The sequence below is a fragment of the Bubalus bubalis genome, chromosome 3 (assembly GCF_019923935.1).
Source record: "Bubalus bubalis isolate 160015118507 breed Murrah chromosome 3, NDDB_SH_1, whole genome shotgun sequence".
NCBI lineage: Eukaryota > Metazoa > Chordata > Mammalia > Artiodactyla > Bovidae > Bubalus > Bubalus bubalis.
In genome coordinates this window covers 44952845-44963844 of record NC_059159.1, presented here as the reverse complement: position 1 = coordinate 44963844, position 11000 = coordinate 44952845, and positions in this window count along the sequence as shown.

Sequence of the window (11000 nt, the reverse complement as noted above, 5' to 3'; positions counted from 1 at the left end):
CTTGTGGTTATGAACTATTGAAGAATATGGCCTTTGAATTTCTGGCAGTTTGTGACTTTTTGGATAAAATAAATAAATAAAAGATTGTTAAAAGTGACCACATAAGGACTTCCCTGGTGGTCCAGTGACTAAGACTTCGAGCTTCCAATGAGGCGGCCTGGGTTCTATCCCTGCTGGGGGAACTAGATCCCACATGCTGCAACTAAGAACTGACAAAGCCTAATACATAAATAAATATATTTTTAAAAAGACACATAATAATCTATTGCTGTATATCCAGAGTTTCAAATCTGTTTAAAGCAAGGTACATTCACATTGTGAGTGGATTCTAGCTGCCGTAGGAGTGTGGCGTTAAGGAAAACCAAATGGCTCTGAAGAGAACTTTCATCCCTGTTCTTCCCAATAAACATTCGAAGCTCAAAGGGCTAATTGCTTAAAGCTTTGAAGAACACCTCAAGTGTACCATTTGGTAAAAAATATGAAAACATAATACCCTCAGTCTTTGACAGGTGACAGCAACTGTATGAACCAAGAATGGTATTTTGGTTAGGTTGGGCGTTGTCAGTTACAGAGACAATCTCTTAAGGCACCTCAAGCAAATGGACATTCTTATAAGTGACACAGAGAGCAAGAAAGGGCACAGAGATTCAGAGCAGCATAAAGTGGGACTTCAGTTGCAGGAGTCTATGGTCCTCACTCCAGGGCACTCTTATTCATGTGATTCAGTGACTCCATGCTCTCTTAGGCACTTAGGCACATGTTCCTTCCCCCATCCACTTTTACCCTGCATAATTTTCTATATTTCATAATTTCTACTTACCTAGTTTCTGCTTCCTGACAACTTTTTGCCTTTCTACACTTCAAGCTCTTATCTCTAATCCATGGGGTCTCTTTGGTTTTTAACTCATATGTTCCCATCATGTACTTCTCTTTTTACTTCTTAATCCAGAGTCCAAAAAGGGAGGGTTAAGTTAGTTCAGTTCATCTTTTCATGCCAGGGATCATTATAGGTTTTTGGCCAGCCAGCGGATGGGTTGTCTTTGAGTCAGGAGCTTACCTGTGGTCTGATCAGTAGTAGCAAGTCACCCAGGGTCAGGTGGAAAGAAAAAAAGTAGCCGTGAGTAGATCAGTTTCCTTCAGGAAGGGTTTTGGGTATATTAAACTCTGTGAGTAACTCATGACAGTGTGTGTAATGTAGAGCTGTTACTTTTCAGTAATGTTTATTTAGTACCTAATGTTTTCCAGTATTAGGTTTTATGAACTTCAAAGATAAATAAAATATTTGTTCTCTCTGTCACAGAAGTCACAGTATTATAAAGGATAGACGTAGATTAAAGAAGAAAGTTATAGTACAAGCTAAGTAGTGTGTGCATGTGTGCTCAGTCGCTTCAGTCGTGTCCAGTTCTTTGTAACCCTATGGACTGCAGCCTGCCAGGCTCCTCAGTCCAAGGGATTCTCCTGGCAAGAATACTGGAATGGGTTGCTATGCCCTCCTTGATGGGATCTTCCGGACCCAGGGACTGAACTTGCATCTCCTGTGTCTCCTGTACTGCAAGCAGATTCTTTATCCACTGAGCCACCTGGGAAGCCCAAGCTAAGTGGGGCAACTACACAGATATCCATTCCTTTATTCAAGAAACAGGTAATGAGCACTTATCATGTGCCTAACTGCAGATTGAGCAGCGATCGATGTCAGCTCCAAGGAACTTCTGTTTCAGCATAAGCTTGAGGAGAGAGACAAATAATAGACACTCCTGTAATATGTTGAATGGTGGTGATATGGAAGGGAAAAAAGCAAGAATGCAGAATAAGGATTGTTGAGGGTAGGAGGTGTCATTTTAAACAGGAAAAATCTCTTTGAGAGAGGAAGTGAGGGAATGAGCTAAGAACTTATTCAGGAAAGACAATTTGAGGCAGAGAAAACAGCCTGTGAAAAGGCCCTGCATTGCTGTAGGGAGGGATACGGAGGAGGCTGTGTTTCTGGAGTGTAGAAAACTAGTCAGGGGTGGGAAATAAGGGCAGAGTAGAAAGGGAGGGCCAGGGCAGCAGACCCAAGGAGATTTGTAGGCATGTGAAAACGGCTTTAGTTTTCACTCTGTCCAGAAGCCACTGCAGGGCTTTGAGCATAGGAATGATGTGGTCTGACATGTTTTAACAAAATGCCATTGGCTGCCTTTTATTTATTAATTTTTTTTTTTTTTTGCCACCCTGCATGGCATGCAGAATCTTAGTTCCCAGACCAGGGATCAAACCCATGTCCCCTTTATTGTAAGAGCAGAGCCTTAACCACTAGACCACCAAGCAAGTCCAACATTGGTTGCTCTTAAGAATAGACTTCTGTTAAGAACAGACTCAAGAGGGCCAAAGACAAAGCAAGGAGAGGAGTTGGAAGCTTCAGCAATAATCCAGGTGAGGACTGTGGGCTAGGATGCTTGCACTAGCAATGATGGGCTAGATCATATTCTGGCTATATTTTGTAGAACAGAAAGGATGGCTGACAAATTAGATTTGGAATCAGGGACAAGGTTCTTAGCCTGAGAAATTAGAAGAGTGGAATTGCCATTCAACCAAGATGGAGAAGATTATGGCAAGAGCAGATTTGGGGCGAGAATATCAGCAGCATCGGTTTGGATATACTAATTTTGAAATACTTATAAGATCTCCAAGTGGAGATATAGAGTAGGCACTTGGGTATACCGGCATGAGTCTGGACTTCAGGGAAGGCATCAGTTATGCATCGGTACTATAAATATGATGTCACCTAGATCTACATTGTCCAACATGACAGCCAGTAGCTACATGTGACAATTTAAATTTCGATTAATTCAATGACATTAGGAATTCACTTTTGTAATTGCTCTAGCCACATTTCAAGTACCCAATAGCCACATGAGACTTGTGGCTGTTGTAGTGGACAGCACAGATACAGAACATTTCCATCATCACTGAAGTGTTATTGGACAGTACTAATAGAAGGCACTCAATGTTACAGGCCTGAATGATTTTCTTCTTTCATGGGCCTAGAGAAGTAGTGAGAAGGGAATAAAAGAGATTCAAAAACTGAGCCCTTTAGGGGAATTCCGTGGAGGTCCAGTAGTGACGATTTGACACTTTCACTGCCAGCACCCCGGTTCCATCCCTGATCAGGGAACTAAGATCCTGTAAGCCACATGGTACGGCCAAGGCTGAGCTCTTTGTATAAATGTATGTAAGTAAGTACACAAATTGCTGTTGATGGTGGGATGGTGGGGCATTAAGGGCTGGCTTCCTTTTTTACCCACCATGATCAATGTTTGCCAAGTAAATAAGGGGACAAAAGACATGCCAGGCACATGGAACAGGAGCGTCGACAGAAGTACAAAATAGCATGGTGTGGTTGGGGAGCTGTAAGAAAGCTGGCATTTTTGGAGCAAGGCCATATTATTTTAATATAGTTAAAACACACACACACATAACACAACTCTAAGCTTCTTCCTTGCTTAAACAATATGGGACTGAGCACGTGATGCTGAAGCTAATCAGTCCAGGTCTAATTGGAGGGCAGAACGAGAAGGGGAAAAAGAATTTCCCTTGTTATTTGTAAACTGGGAGTGAATGTAAGAATTCAATTTAGAGAAATGGATACTACCTTACAATCGATACTACCTGTTTCAGCAATAAAAATCAAATGATCACAGTAATTTCCCACTTTTTGAAGATTTGTTCCATAAAGACCTGAAAGTTACTTAGCAGGGCATGGGTTTCTATCTGGATTGAAATGAAGTTGATGTAGCTAATTAGCTATGGCTTTGATGAAAAGTATTCATACACAAACAATTGCACCCCATCCTGGAAGCCAGTCGTTTCAGAACATGTTTTTTCAAGATGTCAGTTTGTTTTAATAGTAGGTTGTTATCTCCGAGCTACTATATTCTTGGTTTTCTTTCTTTCTTTCTTTCTTTTTTCCCTGAATTTGCAAAAAGCAATAACATAAAAAAACACAAAAGTACTTTTCACCAATTAAAAGAAACTCTTTCCATTTATGTGGGTTTTGAACTAGAATAACCTAAAAAATTTTAAAAAGATTTCATTGGAATAAAAAAAACTTTGAAAAGTGTAATCTATTGGAACCTCACGTTGTCATTCCATGCTCCTACAGTTAAAGACCATGTCATTATTTCCATTATACTTACCTCCTAATTTTCAGGGCTTATTAGCCTAGCTGTAAAAACTTGCTCCAGTTGAAATTTGGCAAGCTGACAAGGCTGTGTGCCAGAAGTAATTTACTATCCAGTGTGGTTTGCAAAGTAAAAGAAGCTATATATAATAGAAAAAGAAATGAAAAGTTCTTGGTTCCAAATATTTTAATGTGTGTAATGCGTGTCACCTCAAACTTTTCAGCTTTTGTTGTTAGCAACGTGAAATAACATGAAAGGATTGAAAAGTACAGATGCTTTGCATCCGCATCAAACTGAGGGATCTGATGTTCTTAGGCATCAAAGACCAGACTGTGTCTATCACTTCTGCTGTGACTTTGAAGTCTACCAGGGCTCTCTGTGTGGGAGAAGCAGGCAAGGGACTTTGAACAAGATAGGGGGATGGGATTCCAGGTGTCTCTCCTCTCATTAGCACTGAAATTAGGTACATCTCTTTACCTAATAATAAAAATGGAAAAAAGAGAGGAGTGTTTCTTTTTCTGCTGGCATTTTTTGAACCAGGCCCCAGTAGTGAAAGTGTAAAAGTGTAGAGGCCTAACCAGTAGACTGCCAAGGAATTCCCTTTACTGTTGTTTTCAACCACTGAGCTATCTGTGAACTTAATCTTCAGATGTGACAATGAATATTCTAGGGAAAAGTTAAAGTTTACTTTGAAATTAACATTTAAGTACTTTGAAGGCCATAATAGAAATTTTAACTTGATTTGCAAACATCTGGGGCTTCCCAGGTGGTGCTAGTGGTAAAGAACCCACCTGCCAATGCAGGAGATGTGGGTTCGATCCCTGAGTTGGGAAGATCCCCTGCGGGAGGAAATGGCAACCCACTCCAGTATTCTTGCCTGGAAAGTCCCATGGACCAAGAAGCCTGGCGGGTTACAGTCCATGGAGTCACAAAATGTCGAACACATGCGCTCACACACTCAAACGTATAACTAATGTTCATCCATCAGACTTCTTGAAAGATTGTCTTGGGACCCCAAGTGAGACCCATCTTTACTGTTCTCCAAACTGTCTCCTGAGCATTGCAATGGGACCAAGTGTTGTTCTACACCGGGTGAGCAGGGTACAACTTTCTGGGAGTAATCTTACTTGACAAGCTTGGGGGAAAACCACGATAATTTATATTCAAACAAACACTAATCTACTGTGGGCCAGAAAGCAAAATTAGAATGAACTCGTTCAGAGAGGAAGAAGGCTTTGGTCTTTTGTGTGTCAATATTTTGACCCTGCCACACACATAAAAATTATAGTCGAAGCTCTCTGAGAGAAAGATATACTCAAAGAGAAGAAATGGTCATTAGTGTTTTTCTTTTAAAGTATAACTTTCATAAAGTGCACGAATCTTAAGTGTATCCCTCAGTGGATGGAATTTTATAATTTACCAGGGAATCCCATTTATAATTTATACATTCATATAAAGCCCATCTAGATAAAATACAGAAGTTTCCAGCACCCAGTAGGTTCCCTTGTGCCCCCTTCCTAGTCAGTGAAAGTGTGAAAAGTGTTCATTGCTTAGTTGTGTTCGACTCTTTGCGACCCTATGGGCTGTAGCCCACCAGGCTCTTCTGGCCATGGGATTCTCCTGGCAAGAATATTGGAATGGTAGCCATTCCCTTCTCCAGGGGATCTTCCTGACCCAAGGATTGAACCTGGGTCTCCTGCATTGCAGGCAGGTTTTTTACATCTGGATCTGCTTAATAATCTGATATCTATGGTTATTTTAAAGGTCAAATAAAGGACGAATAGATATGTCAAATTTTCTGAGGTATACCTTAGACTCATGAGCACTTTTTCTTGGGCCCTTGGTTTCTTAATTAGAAGGTGAGCTCAAGAACTTACCTTGCAGTCCAGTGATTAGACTCTTGAGCTTCCAATAAAGGGGGCACAGGTAATCCCTGGTCAGGGAACTAAGATCCCACACATCCTGAGTGGCATGGCTAAAAAACAAAACAAATGAAAAGGAAGCTGTGCTGAGCTAAGGATTCTGAGACCCAGTGGGTATTATGCAGTTTCTTCTGCTGTACTGGACTTTCTTTAATAGTGCTTTTTATCTCTTCAAGAGCTCCTTCTGGGGTTGATATTTTAAAATGTCTGTGATGAATAGAAGAGTTAATATATAAAAAACTTAGTGCACATAGGTGCTGGGCACACAGTATTGTTAAGTCCTAGATAAGTGATAACTATGATTATGAGATGCAGAAGAGACAAAAGAAGGTTTGTCCTTATCATTATAACAATTCCTAGAGCAGGATAAGGGGCTTCTCAAGTAGTGCTGCTACTAAGTCACTTCAGTCACATCCAACTCTGTGAGACCCCATAGACGGCAGCCCACCAGGCTCCCCCGTCCCTGGGATTCTTCAGGCAAGAACACTGGAGTGGGTTGCCATTTCCTTCTCCATGTATGAAAGTGAAAAGTGAAAGTGAAGTCGCTCAGTCGTGTCCGACCCTCAGCGACCCCATGGACTGCAGGCTCCTCCGTCCATGGGACTTTCCAGGCAAGAGTACTGGAGTGGAGTGCCAGTGGTAAAGAATCTGCCTGTCAATGAAGGAGACAAAGCAGACACAAGAGATGCGGATTTGCTCCCTGGGTGGGGAAGATCCCCTGGAGGAGGAAACAGCAACCTGCTCCAGTATTTTTGCCTGGGAAATCCCATGGATAGATGAGCTGTCGGGCTATAGTCCATGGGGTTGCAAAGAGTCAGACATGACTAATCACGCAGAGCAAGATAAATGTGGAAGCTAAATTTGAAAATAAGAGAACAAAGTATTATAGTTGGGTTGATTTGATGTAGTTATCCATCAAATTTGCCTTGAAAGTTTACCAGAGCTTGCTGACTCCTTTGGACCTAAAGAACAGTTAGTACATTTTCTCATTCTGTCATGATTTTACTAATTGAGTGTTTGTTACATCTTAGGCACTGTTCTAACATCCCAGGTATCAAAGTACAGGAAACAAAAATCTGCCCATATGGACCTTACTCTCTAGGGGCATTTGTGCTCTTACTGTTAACACAGGCCCCAGAGATTTTCCTATTACCAAGAAATTCCATCTGTGTTTTACATCCATGATTTCCTTCCACATCCCTGACGTCTTACAGCTGAGGGAATCAAGAATCAAGCCACCCTTAGCCTAAGTTCTGAGACCAGAGGGGAAGAAAAAAGAAAGGGAAGGGTCAAGGGTAGAACATGGTTAGTTGCTAAGGCTATATTCCTCTTTAATAAGTCACATGGAGGATCAAGGTACTAACGCTAATGTTGAAATAAACAGGTCTAGCAAGAACTCCAGCTTTGGTTTTTTGAAATCATATTCCAGAACTTGAACTGAGCCACGTAGTTAATATTTTAGATTTAGTAATGACATCAACAATATGACTTTCAAGCTCGGTTGTCTGTCTCTTAGAAATGCTGACTTGCTTGGGCAGAGGTTAAAGGAGGGTATGTATCTTATTGACTCCCAAACTTTTCAATACTAAGATTCCCTCTTCTTAAAAAAAAAAAGTTTCTGATATCCACCCAGGGGCCGGCCATGTTTTGAAAGATATTGTCTGCAAAGACAGGATAGTTTTTTAAATAATAAAACTCTTTCCTCATTTAAAAATTAATCACTATAAAGTAGGAAGTCAAGAAACACCTGGAGTAACAGGCAAATTTGGCCTTGGAATATGGAATGAAGCAGGACAAAGACTAATAGAGTTTTGCCAAGAAAATGCACTGGTCATAACAAACACCCTCTTCCAACAACACAAGAGAAGACTCTATACATGGACATCACCAGATGGTCAACACCGAAATCAGATTGATTATATTCTTTGCAGCCAAAGATGGAGAAGCTCTATACAGTCAGCAAAAACAAGACCAGGAGCTGACTGTGGCTCAGACCATGAACTCCTTATTGCCAAATTCAGACTTAAATTGAAGAAAGTAGGGAAAACCACTAGACCATTCAGGTATGACCTAAATCAAATCCCTTATGATTATACAGTGGAAGTGAGAAATAGATTTAAGGGCCTAGATCTGATAGATAGAGTGCCTGATGAACTATGGAATGAGGTTCGTGACATTGTACAGGAGACAGGGATCAAGACCATCCCCATGGAAAAGAAATGCAAAAAAGCAAAATGGCTGTCTGGGGAGGCCTTACAAATAGCTGTGAAAAGAAGAGAAGCGAAAAGGGAAGGAGAAAGGGAAAGATATAAGCATCTGAATGCAGAGTTCCAAAGAATAGCAAGAAGAGATAAGAAAGCCTTTCTCAGCAATCAATGCAAAGAAATAGAGGAAAACAACAGAATGGGAAAGACTAGGAATCTCTTCAAGAAAATCAGAGATACCAAAGGAACATTTCATGCAAAGATGAGCTCGATAAAGGACAGAAATGGTATGGACCTAACAGAAGCAGAAGATATTAAGAAGAGATGGCAAGAATACATAGAAGAACTATACAAAAAAGATCTTCACGACCCAGATAATCACAATGGTGTGATCACTGACCTAGAGCCAGACATCCTGGAATGTGAAGTCAAGTGGGCCTTTGAAAGCATCACTACGAACAAAGCTAGTGGAGGTGATGGCATTCCAGTTGAGCTATTCCAAATCCTGAAAGATGATGCTGTGAAAGTGCTGCACTCAATATGCCAGCAAATTTGGAAAACTCAGCAGTGGCCACAGGACTGGAAAAGGTCAGTTTTCATTCCAATCCCAAAGAAAGGCAATGCCAAAGAATGCTCAAACCACCGCACAATTGCACTCATCTCACACGCTAGTAAAGTAATGCTCAAAATTCTCCAAGCCAGGCTTCAGCAATATGTGAACCGTGAACTTCCTGATGTTCAAGCTGGTTTTAGAAAAGGCAGAGGAACCAGAGATCAAATTGCCAACATCCGCTGGATCATGGAAAAAGCAAGAGAGTTCCAGAAAAACATCGATTTCTGCTTTATTGACTATGCCAAAGCCTTTGACTGTGTGGATCACAATGAACTGTGGAAAATTCTGAAAGAAATGGGAATACCAGACCACCTGATCTGCCTCTTGAGAAATTTGTATGCAGGTCAGGAAGCAACAGTTAGAACTGGACGTGGGACAACAGACTGGTTCCAAATAGGAAAAGGAGTTCGTCAAGGCTGTATATTGTCACCCTGTTTATTTAACTTATATGCAGAGTACATCATGAGAAATGCTGGACTGGAAGAAACACAAACTGGAATCAAGATTGCCAGGAGAAATATCAATAACCTCAGATATGCAGATGACACCACCCTTATGGCAGAAAGTGAAGAGGATCTCAAAAGCCTTTTGATGAAAGTGAAAGTGGAGAGTGAAAAAGTTGGCTTAAAGCTCAACATTCACAAAACGAAGATCATGGCATCCGGTCCCAACACTTCATGGGAAATAGATGGGGAAAGAGTGGAAACAGTGTCAGACTTTATTTTTCTAGGCTCCAAAATCACTGCAGATGGTGACTGCAGCCATGAAATTAAAAGACGCTTACTCCTTGGAAGGAAAGTTATGACCAACCTAGATAGCATATTCAAAAGCAGGGACATAACTTTGCCAACAAAGGTTCGTCTAATCAAGGCTATGGTTTTTCCTGTGGTCACGTATGGATGTGAGAGTTGGACTGTGAAGAAGGCTGAGCGCCGAAGAATTGATGCTTTTGAACTGTGGTGTTGGAGAAGACTCTTGAGAGTCCCTTGGACTGCAAGGAGATCCAACCAGTCCATTCTGAAGGAGATCAGCCCTGGGATTTCTTTGGAAGGAATGATGCTAAAGCTGAAACTCCAGTCCTTTGGCCACCTCATGCGAAGAGTTGACTCACTGGAAAAGACTCTGATGCTGGGAGGGATTGGGGGCAGGAGGAGAAGGGGACGACAGAGGATGAGATGGCTGGATGGCATCACTGACTCGATGGATGTGAGTCTGAGTGAACTCTGGGAGTTGGTGATGGACAGGGAGGCCTGGCGTGCTGTGATTCATGGGGTCGCGAAGAGTCGGACACGACTGAGCGACTGATCTGATCTGATCTAATTGGCACATGAAAAATCAGTGTTATCACACTGCTGCTGCTGCTGCTGCTAAGTCGCTTCAGTCGTGTCCGACTCTGTGGTACCCCATAGACGTCAGCCCAACAGGGTTCCCCTTCCCTGGGATTCTCCAGGCAAGAACACTGGAGTGGGTTGCCATTTCCTTCTCCAATGCATGAAAGTGAAAAGTGAAAGTGAAGTCGCTCAGTCATGTCCGACTCGAGCGACCCCATGGACTGCAGCCTACCAGGCTCCTCCGTCCATGGGATTTTCCAAGCAAAAGTACTGGAGTGGGGTGCCATACTAGTTTACCAAATCTCGTCGAATGCAAAGGCATAGTGTTTGGGAAAGCCTGAACCATTTTTAGCGCCCCCTACAATTTTCATCACTCCTCTTTGAAATGCTTACTACAATTTTACCATATTTTCTATCCTTCCCCCTTGCGGTGTTTGTATTTTGGTTCTTAGTGTTGGAAAGCAGAATAAAAGGAAACAGGATCTTGCAGAAAATGCATTTCAGATCCCTTTCAGGTAAATCCTCCAGACCGCGAGGTGCTTTTCCCGGTCCCAGCCCAGGTCTATCCGTGCGCGAACTTAGCGCCGCCCCCATCTTAGACCCGCGCCTCAACTCCAGACCTCGAGTACAAGAGTTGAGGAGGTATTCGCTGCAACCTCACAGTCAGCCACCAGGAGGCGACAGCGGCAGCAAGAGCCGGGAAGCCCTGTCCAATGGTGGAGGCGGCGGAAGCGGAAAAGGCGGGACTTAGGGCGCTCGTGACGTCAGCACGT